At 46.1% G+C, this 26,702-nt stretch overlaps 1 protein-coding gene across 1 annotated transcript in view; it reads right to left on the bottom strand.

Moving 5' to 3' along the window:
• The window catches only part of LOC146821903 (calpain-2 catalytic subunit-like), a 221,126-nt gene that overhangs the window by 106,529 nt on the left and 87,895 nt on the right, over window positions 1-26,702 (bottom strand). The gene's annotated exons all lie outside the window — the stretch shown is intronic.

Raw genomic sequence — 26,702 nt, 5'->3', positions numbered from 1 at the left:
AAAATATGAAAATAAAGTAGTGTTCCAGGAACACCAGTCTTGGCGCTGAAGTGCACTAATATTCAGGTGACTGTGCAGATAGGATCAGGCGAAAGCCGTCACTCAAAGAGCAAGAGATACAATGGATGAAGTAAGCTTTTCCCCATCCTGTGTGTAGTGGAGGGTGGAGCAAAACGCGAATGACACTTGAACAGGCCAGTCGGCTAAAAGGGCTCACAGAAAGGTTACCTATGTATGTAAATATCTCTGGTTTTTGTCATGATTTACTGGGAAACTTGACTGAAATGACGGCTAAAGCTGTATGTAAGCCCACACCTAAAAATACGCAAAAAAGTTCTAAGATTATTTTCATGCAGTGGTTTGCAAAAGGTCGTACAATCTGAGTCAAGTTCGCAAGCAACAGGTAGAACCAATTTTTTCGGGTTTCGTGGTCGACAGTATGCAAACAGCAATAGACCACAAGTACAGAAGTTTTGTTCAAATCACAGGTTTAGTGTTTGCACAGCATCTACGCCCCAAGCATACTAATCCGGCACATCTGAAATGATTGCAGCAGACTGAGAGCAAAAACCTTTTGTACCTCTGGCCCATATGCCCCTGCCCCCCACCATGTGAGTTATGCAACTGGAGTGACTTTTGAAGACAACCAGGTCCACAGAGCATACTTTACAGTGGATACTTACCAATCTTGCAATAAATACACTGGTGCCCTTATTTAGCTGCTAAACAGCGCCATGCATGTTTGACATCTTTGATTAGCCAGCAGCATGTTGTATTCTGGGACTTGCAGTTTTGCTTTTAACATCTTTTTTTATTTTTGCAGTTTTATATAGCGAAAACTCGACCATAAGGTATTGGAGCGCTTAATGCGAGCATTAGTTACATCACCAAGGTCAGATTCTTTTTTGTTTTTTAGGTATGGGAAGATTAACTGATTTGCCCAGAATCACAGATGTTGATCTAATGCAGAGAACCTGGTTCCCCAGTTTCAAACCTGGCAGCTCTGGCCGTAAGGCCACATCCGCTATGGTCTCAAAACGTCCAGCATTCATGATAAACACCACGACTGGCTGAAGGAGTCACCTATGGAAAGGGAGTTCCAGGCAGCAATAACTTTGGCGAGTAAGTAGCTTGGATCCCGCACTCATCATTGTCCTTACCCTCTTAGCAGATTCTGTCAATAACTGCGTCTCTCAATAACACTTTTCAGGTTAGTTTTGTGAAGTAATTTGAAGCCAGCAGGCGGCTGCAGCATAACTAAATTTATTGTGGTGGAAGAGGGGGTGGGACGCACGTGGATTAGGGAATGAAAAAAAATAGTAAAAAATACATTTTCCTGTCAAGGACGTACACCTCACGATCTTCTCCAGGTCTCCTCCCGGCATTCACTTGGACACAGGCTCCCCACCCAATCCTGGGGCTACTCTCATGCTATACCTAGTATGAGAGAAGCAACAGGATTGGTCTGAGTGGCTTGGTTCACCGTTCAAACCGTGCCGGATTGGAGAAACCCAAGTGTGCCTGTCTGTTTGCCCGGCCTAAGAGGGCTGACCAAACCAACAGGCGCATTTTACAGTGCCCATCACTCCTCCCCCCGCCCCGTCATACACGGACATCTGGTCAGCTGAGAATAAAAGGATAATGTGGTTTTATTTTTCACTGACTGACTTTGACAAGTGGGGCAATGCTCCTCTGCCATTACGAAGAAGCCGCCCCAGTGGCGTAATGAAAATTGAGGGGGGCCCCCCTGCAAGGTACAAGGAGGCCCCCCCTGCAAGGTACATGGAGGCCCCCCCCTCCGTACTCTATCAGGAGCTCTCCGGCCGAAGTGCTGTGCTGAGGGGCCCTCTGGAGCTTGGGGCCCCCCCGCACCGCAGGGGCTGCGGGGGCCTGTGTTACGTCCCTGAGCCACCCCTGGAAGCCAGGCTGGAGTCGGGAGGCTCACCAGCTCTGCATGTTGAATATTTCACTAATACAACACCATCTCTGACAGGGCTGAACTGAGAAGCAGAAGCAACCCTGGCAAAAATGTTAAACCCTGCTACTGCCACTCTCTTAATCCCCCCCCAGTCCTAAAGCATCTGCTGTGACTGCTGTAATTAACATGGGGGTGCTGAAGAAAGGGTCAGTCATGCCTTTGGCTTTAAAAAAACGTCCTTCAATGGCTCCAGCCCCCTGGGGAAATGCCCAATAGAATGAATGAGCAGTCCGGCCCTGCTATCTGACCACAAAAGCCCAGATTCTGACCTTCAGGTCAGCCACACTGTGCACACAAGCTTCACCAAGAGCACCTTTTCCAACATGTGTTCTGTACCTGTAGGTTCAGGATGTCTGACTGCTCTGGCACGTACTGAGAGCACTTGTGTAATCACAAAGACAAGAAAGACGAGGGAATTTCCCAGGTCTACAGTAAATTGCAGAAAACATCCAGTCCATCTGGACTGCGCACAGGTTTGGTTGCATTTCTGATGTTCGTCGTGTTAGACATTCGTAACCCTGAGGTGTCACATTCAGGAGCCTCCATCTCTACGGCAGAACTCCGCAAAATGGAACAACAAAACAAAGTGGTCCCATGAATATAGTAGTGGCCCTTGATTCCAAGGTATGGTGATTGGTCAGATTAACAGAAGGTGTGTTCATCAAGGGCTGTTCCAGTGGAACGGAAGTACCTGTGCCTTCGCACACCTCTTAGCACGTGGCCAGAAAGAACCAACACCAGAATGAACGACTGAGTGATTGAATTCAGGACTCAGTGATTGTATTCAGAACACCGTTGACTCTGAATATTCTAACATTTGGGAGCTCAGCTAAGATTGGCCAACTCAGACCACGTATGACCCACACCCACTTTTCATATTCTCGCGGTCTGCTGGTACCACGTATTAAGCCGCAGTACTGATGGAACTCCATACTGCGATGCTTTGAGAACAGGAGTATTGATGTATGGTGAGGCTTAAAGAGGCTTAGATCTGTAGTCCTGCTGTGCCCACAATTTGACAACTGGTTGCTCCTGGAACAATCTGCAAGGAGTCTGCGCAAGTCGTACAGCATACGCCTAAGGTGGCTTCGTAAGGCCTCTCTTAACAAATGGAAATAAATATCTTTGGTGCAAGGAGCCCACTTGGTTACATGGAAAGGTCTTAAATTCTCTTATCCAGAAGTTCTGTTGGTCACGTACAGTAGACCACATCTTGTTAAGTATTGCAGCGGGCACTGAGGCTCACGGCTTCCTGGGCAGTGCCAAATGATATCTCAAGGGTAAGAGTGGTTCATCTGGTTAGTTAGTTTAGCTTTATTCGATATAAAATATCATGAAAGCAGTACAATTTAAGATTAAAAAGGAGACATTTACACAATTTTTATTTTTTATTTTTTTTAAAAGACGATAAAATCATGACCTAGTACAGGTTGTGCAATGCAATATCCAGTGCAAATTTTATAAAAACCATAAAAAATATAAAGCTATAGTAATGGCTAAAAAACCTATATAAAAGAGAGGCCCGGAATTGATACCCCATTTGGCTAGTCTCTAATCACAGTTCATTCCTGGGCTGGTGGGGCAATTTGGCTTCCATACCAAAATCTTACTTCTTATTAGCCAAGCACAGCCCAAGAATTTGGCCACCACGCATATCAAAGTAAGTGAAGATACATCTGTGCATAGGATGCGGAGTGCATTTTGGTGGCTCATTGGTCCTAGGAGTTGGCAAACCAACTTTAGCAACCTAGTTCTAGCACACCTGTACGCCGGACAGGCGAACAAGAGATGAGCAATAGACTCGTTATGATAAGCGCAACCCGGGCAGGGTGAAGGAGTCAAGTTTGACCCTTTCCAACTTGCAATTAGACTGTTAGTAGGGAGTGTCCCGAATCTCAACTTCATGTATAAAGCCCTATCTCTAGGGGTCTGGATAAAATCCAGGTAAGGTTCCAATTTACAGGTGATTTTATGCTGAAAAAACTCCTCAGTCAATTTCCCTAATCTAGGATTTTGGATGGCCTGTGACTGCACCCATTCCCAATAAATTCTTTTTAGAACCTGCTTTGTTGGTGGGGTCTGGCTGCACCAAGCCTCTTTGAGGCCAATTGCGGTTAGGAGTTTCCGAAGATCCCGATAGCCATTTAATCTTGCTCCCTGTGTCGGCTAGTAGTAATTCATCAAGAGCTGCCGCGTAGTTGGACAATTCGGCAGTCCCTCGAATGCGAGCCCAAAAGAGAAGGGGGCACAGGCGTACTATGTCTTGAATAGAGTGCCTAACCAGGTCGAAGAACAAAGGCTTCAGAGGCGTTGAAATAGGTAGAGAGGTTATATCTCTCATAAACTTGTTTTCAGATATGACGAGTTGATCAACATTCTGAAAACCCCAGAGCTCAGATCCATACAAGGCTGAGGAAAGCGCTTTGCCTTCATAGACAGCAAGCACAGGAGCCACTGGCCTGGACCAAGATAGGCGTTGTTCTCTCACGATAGCACCGGAGGCCCTCTTATGGTTTAAAAGCATCTTGGCTAAGTGGGGACCCCACCTCATGTCCTTGGAGATGCGAATCCCCAGATAGTCGAATCCCTCCACAATATCCAGCGGGACCGCGTCCAGGGTGAAGTTGTTTTTGAAATGTTTGGACGGGTTGATACTCATGATCTTAGTTTTAGTGGTGTTAATTTTCAACCCATGTGACTCACGAAAGATGCCAAACCTATTCAAGAGCCTCTGGAGTCCCCCCGGTGATTTTGAAATCAAGAGAGTATCGTCTGCGAACAGGAGGGTCGGGGTCTTCTCCCCAGCCAAGGAAGGAGCGTCTGCCGGTTCCTGTCGCAGGAAACCAACCACCCCGTTGATGTATAAAGAGAACAGGGTGGGTGCCAGCACACAACCCTGGCGGACCGCCCTGCTCACCACGATACTCTCGGACAATTGCCCCTGGGACCCCCATCTTATTTTGGCATAATTTCCATTATGCAGGCGCTGTATAATATCAAGGACCGGGGGGGGGGGGGGGCCGATACCTAATTGTGGTAAAATAAACCAGAGTTTCCCCCGCGGTACCAGATCAAAGGCGGTCTTCAAAATCTATAAAGGCCAGGTAGAGACTGCCTTTCCCCAGGAGTACTGTCTTCCAATAGATCGTGAAAAATCTAAACACCTGGTCAATTGTTCCCACTTTGTTCCTAAAGCCCGCTTGGAAATGTGACAAAATGCCATTATCTTCCATCCAAGTACCAATCCTGGCCAGGAGCACCCTGCCAACCACTTTCTGTGACACATCGATTAAACTAATCGGTCGATAGTTGGAAGGGTCTTCCCTATTCCCCTTTTTAAAAATGGGGACCACTTCAGCTCCTTTCCAAGAATCTGGCACAGGTGACCCCCTCGCTATTAAATTCAGCATCAGTAGGATAAAAACAGCCGATGTCTCCAGGTCGTGCAGGAGCAAATCTCCTGGGAGACCGTCCGGGCCCGCTGCCTTGCCCGGGGCTGGGGGAAGGAGATAGATATCATCAGCAGAATACAACTTAGCAAAATGATCCGTCCATTGATTAGCGGTGACATAATTAGAAATAGGGAGCGAGATACTACTGGCCCTTTTATTAATAAGGTCCCAAAAACCTTTCGGATCTTTCTCTTTGGATGCTTGTTTTAGATCTTGCCAATGGTTCCCGTCCCAAGTTTTCTTGGCCTCCCTCTGGGCCGCAGAATATTCCTTTCTTGCTTTGGAGACTGCCATAGGATCTTTTTTCTTAATTTCCTGTAAAAGGGCCGCCCTTTTCTCCTTACATTTTGCAGAATACCAGGGGTTACCAGCCTTTGCCAGGGTACATCTAGAGCCTGCTTTGCCTGCAACAGTAAAAAAGGCACTCAGTTTGGTAATGAAGTCTTGGTAGGTCAGATAAAGTTTAGATTGGACCTGCGCTGATTTAGAAAGATTCATTAATTTGTTGATCTCGGCATCTAGAATGCCCTTAATGCTTTCCATTTTGTATTCCTGGTTGGCAAATTTTAGCCATTTAAGGCGTCTGCAACAGTTAGTGGGGATTACTTCTCTAGTAGTCAAAAACGGGCGAGAACTAACCTCTGCACCAGGTGCCTGCCAAACATTATTTAGTACTAGACATAGGGGGTTATGGTCACTATCTGAGGAAGGTTTGACTACCATGTCTATCAGATCTCGCCATAACCTAACATCCAAAAGGATGTAGTCAATCCTAGAGGGGGAGCTGATCCTGTTGAAAGTGTAAGCCCCATGTGGGTCGGAGGTTGAGCTCCCATTTGCCACTCTGAGATTAAATTCCTGCGTGAGTGCATTGATTTGGATAACCCTCTGGGACCACTTCCTAATAGGGGGGTAACTCAAGGTCAGGAATATCCCAATTTGCGTCTACTTCGTCGGTGCCAAGAAAGTCCTCCTTGCCAAGCGGTTCAAACGTGCAATTTAAATCACCCCCTATAATGATGTAGGAAGTAGGGGGAATGCCCGATAGCATGCTCTCCAGAGATGAAATAGTTGCAGAACCCGGGCACCCTTTGAGCCCCTAACATAGATATTAAAAAGATCCAGTGAGGGTCTGTTAGGAGCTCCACAAACTGTTAAATGTAAAATATCATGCGAGATACAATTGTGGGAAATAATTGACCAGTTCAGGGAAGTACTAACCCATATAAGGAGACCCCCAGATGGGCGTCCCCTGCTTGAACTAATGGCCGGACAAAAATAAGTACAATATCCGGACTTGTATAGAGGATTTAAACTCCAGGTTTCCTGGAAAAGGCAGATCTCATATTTTCCCACAAGGGCATTCCATTCTGGGAGTAGTAACTTCTTCTCTAGTTCCGCAATATTCCAGGAGAGAATGTTGAGTTTGATCTTGTTAGATGTAACTGTTAGCCCTACATCTCCTAGAATGTCACAAGGTGTCAAGTTTCTATGGATTGCCATGCTCTCACAAATATCTGGAAAAGAGGAAGCAGCTGGGACAATATGATCACTGGGGCGGGTAAGTGAGGGAACCACGCTATGACCATTACTTATAGCCTGCGACGGTCAATCCACCCTGTCCAGGCCGGACTCCCCCCTAGGACCCACTGGGGTCAGATGGGTTTTCACCCCCATTGGCACCCAGAGAGGTGTGCTCCCGATTTGTATAGATGAATGCTCTGGGGAGGAAGTGCGGAATTCCAGGGCCACTAAATTCTCAGCCAGAGAAGCATCTACTAGTTCCAGCTCGATGCAGTCGAGCCGGGAATTGTGGTCCGATAACCTCCTTACCTTGGTGATATCCTCCCTAATGATGGATCTGCAGCCCCTAACATGGCGCAACCAGTGTGTAACCTTGTTGCGGAGTGATTCGCCGCCTTCGTACCCCTGGTTGGGGGAGGGTTTGGGGACTTTTACCATATATACTGTTTTCCTATTATTTGGCACCCTGTCTGTATGGTTTGGTCCATGGGGCCGGATGTTAATGGTCGGGACATGCTGCTCAATAGGCAAGTGGTCTTGTGGAGCCCTCAAAATGACCCCCCTAGAATTTCCAATGTTACGATGGGGCCTACAAAGGCTTAGTTTTTCCGCATGATTTGACTTGGGATTAGGAGGAGAAGGCATAGGAGGCGGAGCGAATGCACAATTAGACAGTCCTCGGGGTCCCCTAGCGAGTGCCATATCAGCAGAAACAATCTGGGGGCTGACAATAGGGATAGCCGCAGGAGCGAAAGTAGCTTTAAAACGGAGAGGTGGGGAGGGCAGGGAGAGACTTAGCTTGGCATTTAAAGTTTCAATAATCTTTCCAAGTGAGACTATCTCATTTTGAAGGATTTCAACTTTCTCCAAAAGGCCCACAAGAGATGCCTTGCAAGTGCAGGGAATCAAAGGGGCCGCGGCCTCAGCGGAATCACACCTGCTCCCAGAAGGGCTATCCGCTGCCTCCGCTGCGGAGTCCAGCACTAAGAATCTATTGGAGCATGAGATAGATTGCAAGAACTCATCACCCATTTTCTTGGAGACGGGCCCCCCCCCCCGACTCCGAGGATTCGGGCCAGGGGGCAGGGGAGTCCAGAGCGGATGTAAACCTTGTGTCGTCCATTAGTGAGCTGTGGGAGATAGGATTAGGGCGTGTGATATTTTTTTTTTGATTTTTAAACATGGTCGGAATGACCTTGGGGGGGGGGGGATTGTTACCTGGCCCCACCTCATCGCCCACAGCAATCACCGTGATGTTACCTCCCAGTATTTCCTCGCAGTCGGTAACAATGCTCTCAATTCTGTCTAAGACACAGTTGCTGGCTGCATGGTTGGCTATTTTGGTCTTTTTACCCTTTTTACTCCCCACAATGCCCCCGCCCTCCATTGCCTTCCTCTTACCCATTCAGTGACAGTAACTATGTTTAAAAGAAAATAGAGGAAGGCGAAAAAAGAAAATATAAACTACAAAGATAAAAAGAAAGACTTGTAAACGAGGGTAATCAGCGGCTTAAATATACAATTGGCAATAATGTAGTCCGCCCCTTGAGGTAATCGCAGACCTGGTGGTGGCAACGAAGCAATGTACCTTAGAGATCTTGCCTTCAGGGTTAGAGGGGGAGCCCTGTCCTGTCTCCTCCTGTCAATGACTGGCAACGACGGGCCCGCCCTTGGCCCGGGCGCGGCCCGCGCGCTGCGGGTCTTCGGATGGGCTTAAATCCCTCCCCGGCGCTGCCTGATGACGTGGAAGGCAGGCGCCCGGGGCGAGGGATGCTGGGAAATGAAGTCCGGGATGGCCGTTCCCCTCACGGCAGCGGAGAAAGTGCAAGGAACGCAAGGTAGGGAGAAACTTCCCCCGGTGAGCGCCGTTCCCCTCACAGCAGGTCAAGAGCTTGCTATTTCACCAGGTGCTTCAGGCGCGCGTCCCGCGCTGCGGGTCTTCAGATGGGCTTAAATCCCTCGCTGCCGGATGACGTGGAAGGCAGGCTCCCGGGGCGAGGGATGCTGGTTCATCTGGTTATTCTTTCATGACAGAAACTCTGAGCCCCAGAGAATTTAATGATACAGACCCTCACTCTAGCTCTCGTGGACTCCAACAATACCGGCAAAAAAAATTGGATTAATGATTGCTTTCGATTGGTCAGTTGTCGCTGGTTTGCCATGAGCAACCCCTACAGCAGTGGACGTTGAAGAATCTGATCTATGGAAACATCTCCCTATGCCGTAGTTGTAATCGGAGAGTGCGCAAAACAAACCTTCGTTCCAACTCAGAATAGCCTCAATGCTATCAATATCTTTCTTGTCTCTTTCACACAAAGTTCACCCACACAAACTTCTTATCTTGGAACCACAGAAAATGACACTGTCTATTTTGCAATAGGAAGTCTAATATTCAATTGTTTACTGTAAACGTTTTAGAAAAAGTAGCTTGCACACAGCGGTGGCTCCTCCGTAATGGCGGAGGAGCGTCGTCCCACTACTCAGAGCCAGCAGATGAAAAATAAAATGATAATAAAACAATTTTATCATCATTTTATTTTTCACTGACTGAGCCAATGTGAGTGTAGGGTGTGGCAGGGCCGGACCATCCTCTATGCCTATGGACAGCGGCAGGGAGGAGGCGTGGTGGGCACTTGTGCGCATGTCAGTTTTTGCCGGCTGTCTTAGGCCGGTCAAACCGAAATGCGCACTTCTATTTCTCCAACCCAGCTGTGTTGCACAGCCAGGTGGAGAAAAGGCACAGGCTTCCTGTACCTGAGCGAGCGTCAAACCAGCCCGCTCAGGCCAATCACAACGCTTCTCTCATGCTTGCTAATAGCATGAGAGTAGTATCTGGATTGGGTGGGTTATCTGGGAGCCTGGACTGCCAGGAGGAGAGGAACACCAAGGTAGCTGGCAGCATCAGCCGCAGGTACGTCCTTTTTTTATTATTCCCCCACGCTGCCCACCACTTTTTATTGGCAGCAGCTGCCATTGCTTGCACATATGAGAGATCCTTTGTTAAACTGAAGCAAAATAAATACGTCACACTTTCCTTTCCCTTAAAGAATAATATAGGCAGCTGCAAACTGTGCATTGGATCGGGTCTGTTTTGGCTTCACTATAGCCTTATAGCCCACTGCAAAGGCTATACTGGTTGTTGAAGGCCCTGAACCAGAGTTATAAGCCCAAGCGCAGGCGGGGGCCTACAAAGAGGTACAAGGCCATTAACAACTGGAATAACCGGAGGCAGAAGGGCTATAACACTATTAGAACATTCCACCACGGATGGTAGAATATTCTAAATCAAAAAGGGAGAAACAGAAAGACAGACATTGAAATTCTGGAATAGAAGGCTTATACCAGCAGACCATGTAAATATCGCTACTTCTGTGCACATATGAGTATTTATGTAGAAGTGTTTTTCTCAAGCAAATACAACCTTACCAAGTGGCATGTGCATATGTGTATGTACTAATTTCATAACTTGATTAAAAATGTTTAAAAATCCTACGTTCAACTTTTGGCCCAGCCCTCCTCTCTCTGACTCATCTCAAACCTTTCTAACTACTATGAACCCGCAAACACCCTTCCCAAACTTTTTACGTCTTTTTTTAGTCATGTCACCCAACTAACAGGCAAACATGACCACTACTTACATAAACAACTTACTACTTCACCTTGCGAATCCATTACCGTCATTCTATCCCTACTCTAAACTCTCTTAACACACAAGAAATCAAGCACAAACCTAACACAACTAATACATAAAGGAAAAAAACTTAAAACAATTACTCATCAACTATTAACCTCTAATGTTATTCTTGGGTTCCGGAGTAGCGTGCTACCCTCTGCAAATCGCTTCAATGTCTTGTCAGGAGTAGTAAGCACTGTATAAATACAAATTTACAATCACAATTTTACCAGCCATTATTAACCCTGAGAGACTCTATTGTCTTCAATGGAGCTGCCAACATTCCAATGATCTAATAGAAGTTCATATCCAGATCTGTCCTTTGACAGCTTTGGGCTTTCGAAGTGAACTGTAAATGAAAATTCTGGTAATTCTAATGTTTTAAGGTTACCAGAGATGAGCATATGAACTCAAAATCCATACAGACTGCATATGCTTTGGTGAAGATGATCAACTTGGCCCGCACCCCAAGCAGAAAGTTACGAGAGAACATTTCCTGGTGGTTAGTCTGAAAATCTAACATGGCTCCGACCTTCTGGACTTGTGTTGGAAACCCTCGGTTTACGTCCTGCAGTGAAGTGTATATGGGTGATATTATGTGCCAGGGTGGTCCAACGCTGGTCTATGCAGGGGATGGGGCAGGTGTTCTGGATGTCCACTGAAGCTATTTCACATACAATGAACCCGATTCTGGGTTGTCTACATTAGGTCCTAGAGAGTCTATATTCTCAGAAGATAACTAGCAAACATTACAGTTGAACATAAATCATTCCTTGTCCTGAAAATATGCGCTCCTGGGCCTACACTGGAAATCCCTAGTCTAAATGGAAGTAATTCACTTTAAGCAGTTATCCTAAAAAAGTCTACTCCAGACAAACCTAAATAAAAACAAATGTTCTCAACTCGAGTAGCACATTATATATTGGCGCACACGTACACCAGTTCAAATCTGGTTAATTTTAAATTAAACTACAGCAGAAACTGATAATATAATGGGGCCCAAACCATGGCAGAAAACCACCACCCAATAGGGTCTCTATCCTGGCAACCTTAAAGTACAGTTTAATTCATAATGCCTCTTTCCTATAACTAAGTATTATAATTTTATCGAAGGTCCTCTTATTCCAGTCTGCTTTGGGTTGGTTGGATGTGCTTGCTTCACGGGTGTAGCAGCTACTTTAATAAATACCCAATGTGTATGGTGGAAAACGAATCAGTTATGTCCATTTTTTAGGTCTCTCCTAGCGTGGCAGCGCATGTGCTGTTCGCTCGGCGAGATTGTTAGGTCTCGCCTAGCGTGGCAGCGCACGCGCTGCTCGCTCGGCGAGATTTATTGCTAGTGACGAGTTTCAGTAGAGAGTTTGAAGCCCCGCCCCTCATTTCCATTGGCTGGCGTCACCGTTTATGCTAAATGGTGGCCTGTCATTGGAAATGAGGGTTTTTGGTTCACGCCCTTTGGCCACCGATCCGGACTCGGTGGCCTGCTCTGCTGCTGTCGCAAAGCACTTTCTTATCTTTATGGGGCCATGTGCTTCTAATTAGAAACACATGGCCCCATAAAGATAAGAGATCGAGGCTTGTTTGTAACTGTTACTTTTACACTTCATGCATCGACCGCCGAAGGCCTTTTGTGCATTCCAGGAGTTAAACCTTTTACAGCCTGCTTGCAAATTGTGTCAGGCGGGCACACTGCCTCCTCCCTGGCCCGCCAATAACAATAATACAGCTAACTCGTGAAATCTAGTTTTAAAGCGGATGAAATGTAGATAGGAAGAAAACTCGACCGGTTATTACAAATGAAGCTTGACAGTGTGCTTCTCAGTTGTGTGTGACATGGCTTTAATTACCAATATTTATTGAGACTAGTAGATGGGAAAACACAAGCAAGAACAGTTGTAGAATATGGACTCATTTCCATCGCATTTTATGTACTCCACTTATACAAGAAATACTGTAACAGTTACATAATTGGAACTAATTTTATTGTGGTCGCATTTTACAGTGCTTAATATCCCCGACGAGGTGTTGTCCATACGTGGTAACTTTGCATATACCGGAAGCTGACAGTGCCGGTAAAAAGTTACAGCAACGGATGTCTCCTTCAAGCCAGTAACATAAAACTAATACGCGACTCGACGAGTCCGGAAGCTGGGGCTGAGCTCGCGCTCTCCGGGCCGGGTGAATGAAATGCCTGCCTTCCTCTTGTCATTTCCTGCCGGGGGAGTGTGCAGGGTGGGGGCGGGGAAGGGTCATTCATGGTGACGAACAACGGGTTCTGCATTGTTTGCCGCTTTGGACATTTCCTCCTCTGGTGGTCAGAGGGCACCCCTGTGGTGCCCGGGAACCAGGGAAGAGCCAGGGGTACAACAGGATCAGCAACGGGTATGAGAGAGCAGAAATCCAAACCAGTCAGACTCCGGTCACGAAAGAGCGCACGGCACGGCCATTAGGCTTCAGAGGGCATAGTCACCCAATGTCCTACACGGGCACAAGAGAAGGTCAGGGAAAGCCACTTCCAGACTCCTAGCACAAGAGCGTGCAGAGCTCAGCTACTGCCAGACATCAGACACTACCTCCAAGACTCCGGGCACGAGAGCGTGCAGAGCTCACCTTTTGCCGGACACAACCTCTGTCAGACTCCGGGCAGGCAGGCATTGAGGAGGAGGGAGGGGGGGAGAGGGGGGACGTTGGGGGTACAACCTCGTGAGGCTCTAGGCCAGAGAGCACGCGAACCACAGCAAGTAGGCATGAGAGGGTGCGGGACACCTCCATTGTCATACGAGAGCACCAGGGCCAGCCAGTGATAGACACCGGATACAAGAGCGCTGCTCTGCCACTGCTATATACCGGGATGAGAGAGCGTGGGGCACAGCCACTGTCAGACACCACGCACCAGACCGAGCATGGGACTCAGCCATGCACGGACACAAGAAAACGCCAGTCTTGGAGACTGTAGGACACCAGCAGAAGAGTACAAGACAGAGCCACTGTCAGACACCAGGGACGTCTCACGACATAGGACGGTGCACGCACACCATCAGGCAACATGCACAGAAAGGAATGACACTCATCCAAAGTCAAACACAGGCACATAAGCCCTGTCCCTCGCCAAGCGTCAGAGAACTGGGGACAGCTCTATGAGACACCGCGCATGTGGAAACAGGGCCGTAAGCTCTATCGGACATGAATGTGCAGTTCCAAAACGAGGCCACACCCACTGCGTATGATCCAAGTGCAGGGAGTCTGGAATAATATTGGGGTAAGAGTGCCCTATCCGTGTTTGATTGGCGCTGTGAGGCGCAGGTTTTGGGTTTCCGGTGCCCGGGTTGTCTTAGCCCATCTGTGTGCGCACAGGACCGAGTTAGACTGCGGCCCTCAGTCACTGCCGAAAAAACGCAGACTCAAGCCGGGTTGCTCTGGGGTATACTCTGGGTGTGCTTGGGTGGGGGCGGGAATGGGAGCGTTCGCGTTCACACAGCCAGTGTTCCAAATGTTACCTTAAAAGAGGGGTGGCCGTAACCCGGTGTTCCGAATTTTCTGGTGCAAACCCAGATTTTAACATCTTTCCTGGCAAATTCCAGTAAATTCAGCAATAGTTCTGATTTTCAGAGAGGGCCGGCATGATTAGTGACAGCCCTCATCTGAAAAGCAACCTTGTTAAACAAATGATGCTATGTGTAAACAAAGCGCTCATTTCCTCGTGGTGTCATATTGCGTTTGTTTTCTTTGTTGATGAGATGTTTGCTGTGATTTAACCCATTCTGTGCCCTTTGCTACTTGTCACATTGTAGTCCTACTTCTGTGTATATGTATGGGCTGTCCCGATTTTTGTTTTTCAAAATCTGGCCCTTCTAACTAAAAGAATCAGATGAGCGCAACATAACACAATCGAAAGCTTCCCCGGTGAACCCTGGAGATACCTGCAGCATTCTGCGCATGCTCGAGTGACTTCAACTTGCCAGCAGGTCTTTTCAAGTGCTCTCAGAAGCAGCTCAGGGCGTTTGTTCTGATGTGAAAGGTCGCCGGGGTCATAGAGGGCTGTTGTCCAATTAAAAAGCCTCGGGGCTAGTGTGAAATGACTTCGAGTAAATCTAAATGAAACTGGTCATTCGGGTCTGAATGGTACCCATCTCTTTCAGGGTGGCTCAGTGAGCTGAAAGCTCACCGTAAAAAAACTGCATGGTTGATTTGGTGATAACAAGTGTGAATTCTAGAACGGCCAATTGTGTACCAATAAATTGTGTGATAGTAACACCTCTCGTTTACAGCGTTAAGGACAAAGGCGCTATATATAAACGTTATTATTACTTTAAACAATAAAGCGATCTGTCGGTGCTGGTAAAATAAAGCCCTCACTGACCCATCAACTGTAGCTCATTCCACTACCCACGAAAACTACGAACGTAAAACTGAGGTGCATATGCTATGGGACTTATTTACAAGACCCTTACGCCGCAGGTGCGTCACTTAACATGGAAAATAGCGTTGTACCTTCGGCGCAGGGGTAAATAAGCCTCTGGGTGTTTAGGATTAAATTTAATGTTACTCCACTTGTCTGTTTATGCACGGCATTGTCTTCATTTATGCCTGTGGGGAATATATAGACTGCATGTCCCAGTGTATAGTAATTGTATAGCTATTCAATGCCTGGCAGCACAGCACCCAGGAAAATATCGGCCATGTAGTGCGTTTCCCACCACTCGTCTGCAACCTATTAACTAGGATTGGTTTGGCGGGCCAGACTGACCGCTCACAGGGGTGGATGATATACTAAATTGGGTTGCAGCATCACTAGTTACCGAATTAAGAAATGACATGCGCTACTATTGCAAGTGCAGTGTTTATTTTTTAAAAAAAATGTTTTTTTCTGAAACATACGTTCTTGCAAGGAAGATGGATAAAAAGACATTGCCACTTTGATCAGGCCCATAGATTTTAGTCCTTAAACCAATTGCAATGAGCTTTTATAAAATATCGGGGGCTCTACTGTAGTCACGATGTACTCTAGTTGAACCAAAGTCCTGTTTTCTCAAACATGTGCAGTTCTGTATTATAAATGGACTACGCTCGTAGCTTTGCCAAAAGTACTGAGTTTAGTGGGACTCCACATCATTAAGAACCCCACATGCCTCAGGAGTCTAGTAAACATCCATCTTACACAACTGCTCACTTGTCTGGCGCTGCTAAACACCTACTTAATGATGTTAAAACCCAGATATCGACAGACAGTTGTTTCTTAAAGGGTTACAATAAGTCAGATGCAGGTTGGAATCAAGCATTGGACGGGGATCAAAGAGTAAACATTGACAATTAACTGTCTTGTTACTAAGGACCAGTAAAAACAAGAGGACGTGGTAAACATGCTGCGAGAGTTAGAAAAGAAAGAAGACTATCTAGAAAAGAGAGAAAACCAAATGCTCAATAATACACTTAATACATAGCTAAAATACAATACCATTAGCAAAGCAAATGGCTTTAACTTCAACAAAGGCGAGACCTATTGCATTTCAAATGCTTGTTCTTCTAGCCCAGAGTAAGTCCTGTTTTTATATACCCCAGAGACGAAACGCGTGCTGGCTGGGGGTTTCTGATGAAGATCATTAAAGTCTAATGAACTAAGATCTCATCTGATGGTTTTTGATACCGGAGGACATGCGATTTGTGTGCGAACATTTGTTCAATGTAAACCTAAACAACAACGGTACAATAGAGTCTACAGGTGAAGAAAAACCTTTAGATCACAGGTCTTTAATTTGTAATTCTTCAGGGTGAGAGTATGGGGTTGTAACGCGGGGAGGGGAGGCACTGTGGAGTACTCTTGCCTTGCAAATCCCACCCCCCACAACATTTACCACCCTTACCCATCACACTTCCCAGCTGTGTTTGCAGTTTAATCTCGCCTGCACCAAGTCCAGTTTGTTTCTTCTGAAAAATACAACTATTCTGGGAAGTACAGATGGTTTAATATATAAAAAACAAGAACAAAACATATTAGATTTCTTTTAAGTGCAGCAGGTTTATATTCGCTGGTTTTATTGAGCAGGCCTGTGCTCATCCCACACCAGCGCACAACCACATACCTGCAATCCTAGCAACATTGGTCTTCACTTCACCGATGACGTGGCTCCGCTCTGAACCGCAAACATACCACGGGCGTTTGTCAACACTGGAAGCACTTCAGAAACGTGCTGTCGATCTCTGTGCCAGCTCGAGTGTTCTTGTGGCCGGGAGGTGGTGCTTGTGGAGATGGAGGCGAGCTTAGAGAGCGGCAGACTGCGGATTGGCTGAACCGCTCCAAGTCTGGTAGAGAGGCACTGCAGAGTGCTATAGCCAGACAGGTTTTAAGACATGGCCAAGGTGGACCATTGCATCTTCCAAGTAACCCCTGGGAAAGGGAACTTTCTCTTTCTCACTTATTTACCCACCATAACCTCTCCCTCTCCCTCTCCCTCTCTCTCTCCCTCCCTCTGCTCAGTGTCAGCATAGGATTTTTGAGCCCCTGGCAAAATATATGTTACCTGTTTTTGTGTGACCGTTTTACTGAAAGTTTGATGGGTGTTTAAATATGGTTTGCTATCATGCGGGCATGAAGTAGGAAAAGAGGGGTAGTAACATCCATAGTTGTGCCAAAATTGTTCTGAACAGGGGACGTCAAAATATGCCTCGCCTAGGGCCCCCACAATGCTAAAAACGACCCAGTATAGGATCTTAAAGCACCCAGCAGAAACCCAAGCACCAGAGCTCGCAGGTTTTTCAGGCTTATGCGTGAGTAGCTCATCCATTCCAGGCCTCCTCTTTGCATTCTGGGAATAGTAGTCCTGATTTTATAATGAATTAACAATACTACAAATCTCTTAATACAAAGTAAAAAAACAGACTGGAGAAGATGCTCATGGATGGATCTGGAAAATGTGAGCGCTCTGAATGGTGTGAAATGTGGCGTCTGTTCATGTGTCATATTCATCAGTGACAAAGACATGGGATGCCTGATGCAGACTCATGACTGCATTCACATGGATATTGACCACTGCTATTTGAGGTCTTACATCAATGGCATTTATATAGCACCAGAGGCATTAGGTATCCAATAGCAGTAATACAAAGTTTAAGTGATGTATAGCAAACCACCTCTGAGCTTCCTTGGGACTCCAAGAAGCCAATGTGCCTGTAGCAAGCTGGACGCTTATGGTACACAAAAGTGGTCACAGACATGGGCACACCCATCCATCCACCCCCATACGTTTCTGTGTCCCAGCCGTTCATCACTGGAGTTTTGACTGGGGAAGTGGAGGTGGTTTGCATCTTCTACTTGCCTGCCACTGCTGTAAACCCTCGCTTCCAGTCAGGTGATCGCAAGTTTCATGTAAACTGGCAGACCTATCAGAGGCCATTCCAGGGGCGTCCCTTCCGTTTCAGCAGCGCACTCCTTCAGAATGAACGTGAGCTGCACCGTCATGTTGGGATGTTCTGGTGTTGATTGGTAGTTTTGAGTTCCGTTACGACGAACAATGATTTGGGTAGTCATATATTCATTTGCTGCCTTGTTGCACTGGTGTCTTCTTTGGCTTCCAGCAGTAAGAAGAGATGCGGCAAATTAAAAGAAAGGCCGACTTGAAGACCTGCCTCCAGTTCCTTCAGCCCACATGACTCCTGGAATTTCAGCTTTCAGTCTGGAAGTTGAAAAGTTGGGCTCCAACTGCCACCTTGAGGTTTTATGTCTATTACGGTGCTTCTTTTTTATATTTGGAATGTCCAGCAGACAGAAATGCTTGGGACTGTGACCTTGCCTAGAGTTTACAGATTCTCCAGGAGGGTTTTAATTTGGGCATCACCTTTTCCCTACTCTGTGTGCAATGAGCAGCCATCCGTGAGCTCCGGGGTAGGCTACAGAAAGTGGAGTCTGCCGGTGCCCATCTGTAGAAGGGTTCTCTTGGTCAAATCCTCACCTCAAGTCTCCAGTGGCAGTGTAGGCCAATCCCTCATGCTGTATGCTCTGCAGGGTCCTCTGTGATTGCTGTCTTTTACACTCCTGTTTCTCTAAGCCATTGCCTTGGTCCATCAGCCATTGACTAGTGGGCTGGCTCTCCGGTGTCCTGTACCTATTATCTCAGAATCTTCACTGATCATTTTGTTCACCGCCATACTCTAAGGCTCATTCCTTGGGTTTAATTCTCCTCTTATTGCCTAAACGAGATTGTCCTGTCTGTTAATTTTTTCCTGACCCTCTCCTCTGCATTTCGCCACGTCACCCTGACCATCACAAGTTATCATATGGTACCGCCTTTCATCAGTGCGATTTGCTCCGTATCGATTTAGGACCGGCTTGCACGGACTCAAGCCATCAGTATCCACCTTCTATTGTTGGTTGAGGTCTGTCATCTTCATGGCTTCTGGCTGGAAGAGTCTGAACTTTTTAAATTTTGTTGATGATTCTGCAGAGGGCTCCAGATAAATAGAGTTCCAGTAAACCAGGCGCTATACAATGCAGTCTCCTACCACTATGGGCGCATGGCTGGCGGCATCAAGTGGAGTACCTTATGCAGCAATCCTGGGGCCTAGGGCTTTTGAACTTGAATGCCAAGGGAAAGACCTTGATGGACACAAACCTAGGCCGAGGAATAGGACTGAGTTGCAAGGACCAAGAGAAGGAGGAGTTCTCGCACACTACCAGGATTTCACTTTTAAATTTCAGACAATTAAATTACATTAACAGTTGAATGGGGAACAAGGCAATCACCAAGATTGCCGATGCTATTAGTGAAGGCGCAGTCATATGGCAGCACTGGCTGGCTGACATCAGCTTAGCCAATGTGTCCACTTTCATTTCTGATGGTGAATAATTCATCTAGAATAGCCAGGACCATTGACTTCCTGTCATGCGATGGTCAGAAGCCTGCCTGCATACATACAAAAAAATCCTCTTTCTCAAGACGTTTGGAAAGCCAACTTGCATGATATTTTTCCAGGACCTTCGAGATGGCAGGCAGCAAGGGGATAGCTTGATCGTTCTTCATCCAGTACCCATTTGTAGCCTCTCCGCTTTATCTCTGTCAAATTCTTTCTGCAATTCACAGAGACCCCACTTGGGTACTCCCTCTTGCTTCCCTGGAAACCAATAGTTTTTGCACTCAGTTGGTGCCTGCCGTACCCCTCACTCTCTGCTCCTTTGGAAAAAAAAGACCCAGGAAAAAAGCCTTTGGAAATGGTCTCCCATTTGAATAGTTAGGATCATGATTTTTGAATTTGGTAATAGAGGTAGGACCAATCGGCCTACATCAATGTCCCTATTTCTAGATAAATATCAGCTAAAGAGAGCCAATAAGTTATATTTGTACTAACCATACATCAGCAGCTCGGCTACACTTGGAGCGTCACAAGTACAACAGGGGCTACTTGGTGATCCATTTTCAAGTGCAATTGTACCCAAGGCCCTGGGGCACCATCGGTAAACAACCGGGCCCAACATGGATACTTTAAACTACCTCAAGCTCCAGAGAGGTGCTAAGGAAGGCCAGGAACTCTCCCAGAGGATAGAATTCTCCCACAGAAAAAAACACAGGGTTTCTCACAAGCTACCGACAAGTGATTGTGCCCATAAAGTCTGTTTGATATCTATGAAACAAAGCTTTTCTTTCTTGCTGGGATGCTAAGTACATATAGATACTTTTAAATGTATAGCTGGCATTGGTGGAAGGGACTCACTGGTGAAGGGTGTACTTGAGAGGAGGGCAATAACCAGACATTGCTGATTTTTGGTTAATGCCCTGTCTGCCTTTCTTTCAGTTCCCTTACCTCATTAAGAGTGCAGGAGAATGCTGTATTTGAAAAGATACAGTCGACTCCATCACCTAGACAGCTTTGTGGTGGTTCTAAAGTGGCAGAAATGGTGGCCTAAATTAGGCAGGTCCTTCAATCCCATTCTCAACCATAGCCATTCTTTTAACCAAGGCTGTCCCGTTGTAGAAAAGTTCTAGAAATGCCATCCACAAGCTGGGAGACAAAAAACACTTCTGCTTTGTGGATCTGGCTGGCTTCAGGAATGACATGCTGCTGTAGCATAGTGGACATGCCATCATGTTAGTTTCCTACAAAGTAGCTCCTAACATGGATGCAGGGTCTATTTTAGGGTGAAAAAGTCCACCAAACCAGCAGACAACTATAAATTCTAGAAACGGATGAATACCCAAAAAATTTGAAAATAAGAAAAATTAATTAAAAATGGAGAGAAATGTTGAGATACCTTACCTGGAGTCATAGTTACAATGGAGCTCATCTCCCCAGGCCCAGCTCTTCACATGCTGCTGCACCGCTCTGCTTCCTCCCAGTTTCTTCGAGTGCTTTCTCCTGCATTTGCATCGTTTTTTACGGCTTTCTCCTTTCTTTCCCCCATTTTTCTGAGTGCTTTCTCTTGCTTCTCCCTCATTTTTTTACTGCTGTTGTCCCCCTTTCCCCATCTTTCTGGGTGCATTCTCCTGCTGTCGCCTCATTTTTTTACTGCTTTCTCCTTCCATCCCCCCCCCCCCGTTTCTCTTGCTGCCCCCTCGTTTTCTACTGCTTTCTTCTCCTTTCCCTGTCTTTGAGTGCTTTCGGCTCATTCTTTACTAAGTGCTTTCTCTTGCTTCTCCCTTGGTTTTGTACTGCTTTTGTCTCCCTTTTGCCCTTCTTTGAGTGCTTTCTCCAATTCATCGGGATGGGCATCAGAGAGGGAAAGGTTTACAGTAGGTGAAGAGAAGGGCTTGATGATTTTTCAACAAGGAGTCGGTGGACTGTGATCCAGAGTGGAATGCCGTATCAGAGGTTTAAAGCTTGAACCACGTGTTGCTACCCTTTCGATGGAAGAGAGTAAGAGGAGGTTTGTGACGTTACAAGCATCACTGAGGATGTGAGGTTTATCTTACTGCAAAAGTAGGAGCACATTAAGTGTTCAGATGGATTCTTGCTGTGATTTACTGACCGTATAATTTGTGCGATAAAATGTTGACTCTCTCTTAATCTCAGGCTTGTGTACAATCCACCCACAGCATTTCTCACCGTCTAGTTGGAATTCTAAGTAGCTCGTGTAGTTGACTTTTGTGTGATCTAATTTGGTGTCAGTTATCCACCAATCACATCCACATGGAGATCTGGGCGTCTGCAGAAGATTATTTTTCAGTATTGTCGAGGTTGAGAAAAAGCACCGTTGGTGGCAAGTCTTATCCCGAAAAACAGGTTGAGGTCTCTGACCAGGTAATCCCCAAATGCTAGGCACAAGTAAATGAGAAGCTATAAAAATAAATGCTCTGATAAAAACATGTTGCAGTGGAAGGAGAAACTTAATTTTTGCACCATTCACTTTCTGTCCTATTCTACTCATCTGCTCCGTGAGGATAGCCAGGCAGTAGAAGATATGGAAGAACGGATCATGACCCTAGTATCTCTTTCCTCCAACAAGGAGTACAAGAGGCAGAATATACATTTCACAGAGCGTGGAGAAAAACTAGGGTCCCGCAGTAGATCACAGGACTGGAGGCAGGCGTGAAGTTTCCACACATTTTACTCATCCTTAACCAATGAAGAAAATGGCGGTGAACCATTTGATTGTGAACCTTTCATCTTGGGTGGGGACATGTCAGCGTGAATTGCAGCAGAGACCTCCAAGAGCTTAGGCCAGCTCAGGTCACAGACAGCTCTCTGTGCCAGGATATCGTCCCTAATGCAGTAAACGCTGGCTCTGTGCTGTTAATGGGGCTGAAGCCTGACTTGTGCTTCTAAGTGCTTTTGCAGCGGTGCAGCAACATTTTTGCAAGATTTTAGAGAACCTGGGAAGTCCTGCAGTGGGTTGGTAGTTTTATCATCGTCTTGGTGCGGTGCATACTCTTGTTGCACTTATTGGCATTATTCTCTCACCTCCTCTCGAAGCATGGAGCACATAGCCATTACTCAGAACACTAGGAAGATTTGCCCAAATCCGACACATTCTATAAGCGTGGAGTTATACAGTTTCAAATTTGTTAGGGGACACATCACAGTGGGTACATCTTAAACGCAAACAACTGACTGAACTGTTTCTTAATGGGGAGGAAAGACTGCTCCCTCCAGTATCATGTAGAGGCATTCCCAATTAGGAGCCCAAACTAGCTTTAGTCCGAGCCAAAGGACTAAGAGACGTTACAGATCCTAGCGACCGTGTGACAGACAGTGCGCTCACGGACAACTGTCAGACACACCCACACACAAGGTCGGGCCACAGGCATGTCAATGATTAGCTAAACAAATCTGCAATGGAAATCAACTAAACCAGTAAGCCAAAGAGCTGACCCAACCTTCCGTCCAGGTACACACGAGAGAACCACAGCAGATATAAATAGCTAAAGTCCTTAACAGAGGGACGCTATCGAAACTGGTGGCACAGACAGTCCTGGAAAGCACAGACGCAATAGATCAGTCGATATTGTGAACCTGGGCCTTCCTCATAGGCCGCCAGAGCTAGGATGAACCACAGAGCCACTGCTGAGAGAAATGAAGTTCAGGCACGAAATCAAGGACTTCACAAGCCTCATCTGCTCACTCATGATGGAAGAGGCAGCAGAATACTTGTCAGCTGGCAGCATTATCAGAGAATCAACCAACCTTTAACTAAACAATCTGCAATACCTATAAACGTGCCACATTCAATGCAGATAAGCAGCACTGTACGTTACGGTGGCTGAAAAGCAGATCTATCAGCTCATGTGCATACATGCCAACAGACGGCAGGCTCCAGATTTAAGCCAAAAATAGCTTTATTTTAGCTATATCACCCATAATTTCCCCCCCACAAACTCTCCCACTTTCCAGCTCTAAATTGTGGGCATGTGCCACATTCTCATGGCCTGTATGAGGGACATCATGGGGAGGCCTAGAGGCTCCTTTCACCCTCCCCCGGACAATACAACAAAGATTGATTTTAGTGCCTTGTATCTGCTGACAAAGGGACACGTTTGCAACACATCTGTCACCACATTAAGACGGTAGTCACTGGATGAAGCAGAACAGGTCTAGCGAGAAGCAGGGCTTGGTTAGTTAGGGTGGGGCTGCATGGGGCGTGCATCTGCCCAGGTACTCGATACCTGTGCACACTAAAGCAAATCCTTATCTCACACAACTCCCAAGAGACCGTTGCTATAGCGACCCTGAAGTCTTTGCTATCCACAGCAAGGTGAGATAATTGCATATGGGATTTATACTCTTAATAGACGAACATATCGAGTTTCCCCGACAGCCTTGCAATGACTAGGCATTTAGCCATAAAACAGCTGAGAGAAAACGAAAGCATGCAAGGGTTTTGAGCGTTCTAAGCAAAATAGAAGTTTCCCTTTTCTGTTCTCTCTGTACCACACAAAAAGGCATGTGTGGGGGTTTTCTTGCCTATTTGAAGTCACCACATCTTGCCTGTCCAGTGCACCGCCTTCAGCAATAACCACTGTGCAACATCAGACAAATCCAAATGAAAGTTTGAAACTTTCACAAGAAGTTTCCTTGCTGTCCAGTTCTGAGAGAAGACTCAAGAGTTATAGAACATATTAATAATTGTATCAGCAAATGTTAGGTGAAAGGGGGGTTGCTGGCATATCCTATTGCCGGGGGCTGCGTCTCTTACGGAACTGTAGCTGTTCAGAATGTGGGGTGGGAAATATTTGGAAAACTGAATTTTGAGCAACAAAGTGTACCTCCCTCTGCAGAAAATGCAAAATTGTTTGTAACAGTCGTCTATGTCGATTCAAGTTGAAGAAAACTGTTTTTACTCTATAATTGTTGATTATTTTTAAAGTGTAATTTGAATGGTATTTGAAAACGTGTTCTTTGCTTATCGAGCTATATATGTGGACAATTTCACGTGTTGTTACTTTGATACCATGTTAGCTAGTGCAGTGAAAAATATGATTTTTTTTTGTACAAAGGCACTGCTTGTTTGTCATTAGGTTTGAGGACATTATTCGCGTAAATATGCCTTTTATTGTTAAAGTACCTTAGTGTGCGCATTGTTACTCCAACAAACAGATACAAAGAGGACGTGTTGTTTGTGTACGGGGACTTGCATTGATCATGGAAGTGTCTATAGCTGGGACTAGACGCTGTTTTTTTCCTCTCAATTCTGTGTATTTATAATCCGCCTAAAGACCAGGCCATATTTTCAGTGTATATTTTTGTGTCTTTTGTGTGTGCTTTGTCTAGCGTTTGCTAAAAGGTAACGCTTGTATGAAATGTGTGTGGGGTGTAGTCTGTGTTTGTATTTGTGCAAGTGTGTGTTTCCTTTCATTACTCCAAACTAAAACAACAATGCAAAATTGTTGTGTGCAAATTAAATGTCCATTTGTTTCTCTGTATAGCTGGGTCTAAGAGTTGTGCTTTTAATATTGATGGCGAGGTATACAGTGTGTGTGAATGTAGGTGTCTCTTTTCGGATTAGTTTTCGTGAACTTGAGCAAAGATGCAAAGTAAGTAGCTGGCAATTAAAATTACACATGTTCCAATGCCCGGTTGTGTGTGGAGGTGATCCTACAGATGGTTGGGGGGACGAGGGTTGTTGTACCCATTTGCTTTAGTGTGTGTCTTTTCTATAAGGTATTTTTAAACACAAAGAATGTTGCAAAGCGGTTATGTGCACATTTATTCTCCGCATGTTCCACTATCCCCTGGTGTGCAGGACAGGGCTGGTATTGAATTTGCTTTTCCATTCAGTGTTTGCAAACAAAGAATGATGCAAAGTTATCTGCAGATTTCAATTCCAGATGTGCCACTGATGTGCTCTACGCACGAGTGGTTTTGTGGGGATGTTGTGTATATTTTGTGTGACTGTCAGTTGGGTCTGATCCAGTGCTTAATTTGTTTAAAAAAAAGAGGCGGGCCCTCGTCAGGGGACAACTACAGCTTGCACCACCCGTTGCCAGTGACTGCACCAACACACTACTAATCATCACTCTCTTAAACGTGTGACAGTTCCAGGCCCCCAAAGCTATCAAAATGTCTTTCGTGGTAGGTATTAGTAATGTTTTTATTGTGTATTGAAATAATGTACAGCTTTTGCTTGATCTCAAATTCTATTGACAGTGCCACAATGTGCGGGCTGACATAAGGGCTAGTGCTGGCAATTAAGTACCAGTGTTGCGCACCAGAAACCACTGGGTCAAATTAAGCACTGTTCTTATCCCTTAAGTTTTCACAAACACACTAAATGTTCGACATAAGTGGAAGGTGGATTGTGAGGGGCCGCTAACGGATATGGAGTGCGATTGAGCTGGTCTTCGGGTAAAGAGGATATTAAGCAACACACAGTTTAAGCTCGTGCGCTTTAATTACCTGCTCAGAACTTATTTTACCGCACTCAATTTCGGGAAGATTTACCCGGGAGGTCAGTGGCGTGCCCTAGATGTGGAGACTCAGATGGACTTTATACACTTGGCGTGGTCGAGCCGGACTGTGGACCGATGGGGCGAGCATGTTGGAAGTGTAGAATCCGATCATGAGGGGTACACCTGAGTGAACAGTTCAGCAGTCTCTGCGGGAAATAGTACCAAGGTCCAAAAGGGGAAAGATGAAGTGTAAATTTGCTATGTTGGGAACAATATTTCCAAAAAAAGACCAGCAATACACTGGTTATGACCACAGGAGCCAAGACTCTGTTCTGCAATCTGTCCATCAACATTTCTTTTTGCATTTGTCACCCCGAGTGGGACGGATATGCTCAGACGGGAGTCCCGTGCTCTCCATACCACTGGAATCATGCTATCCTGGCTGAAGAGGGGTGAAACCCCGAAACCGGTCCTAGGATGCTTGTTTCCAGTCCAGGGAGGACCTGGCCTGGCAGTTCGGGCTGGACTGTTCCCATTGGGCACAGGGTCAAGACTGATTTGCAGCTGGCTGGGTCCAAACTGGAATGGCATGGTGAGCAAAAAAACGATGGATTTAGGCCCAGGGGTGAATGTATGACATTGTTCTGCATTCTGTCCATCAACAGTTCTTTTTGCAGCGGACTCGTAAATGCGTTGCAGGACAGACATGATTTAATTGGCAACAGCAGAAAAAGAACCAATGAAGCGGTATAGACATGAGGAAA

Source organism: Triturus cristatus, chromosome 6, assembly GCF_964204655.1.
Source record: "Triturus cristatus chromosome 6, aTriCri1.1, whole genome shotgun sequence".
NCBI lineage: Eukaryota > Metazoa > Chordata > Amphibia > Caudata > Salamandridae > Triturus > Triturus cristatus.
Note: the sequence above shows the minus strand (reverse complement) of the source record. Positions and strands in the feature narration are given on the sequence as shown.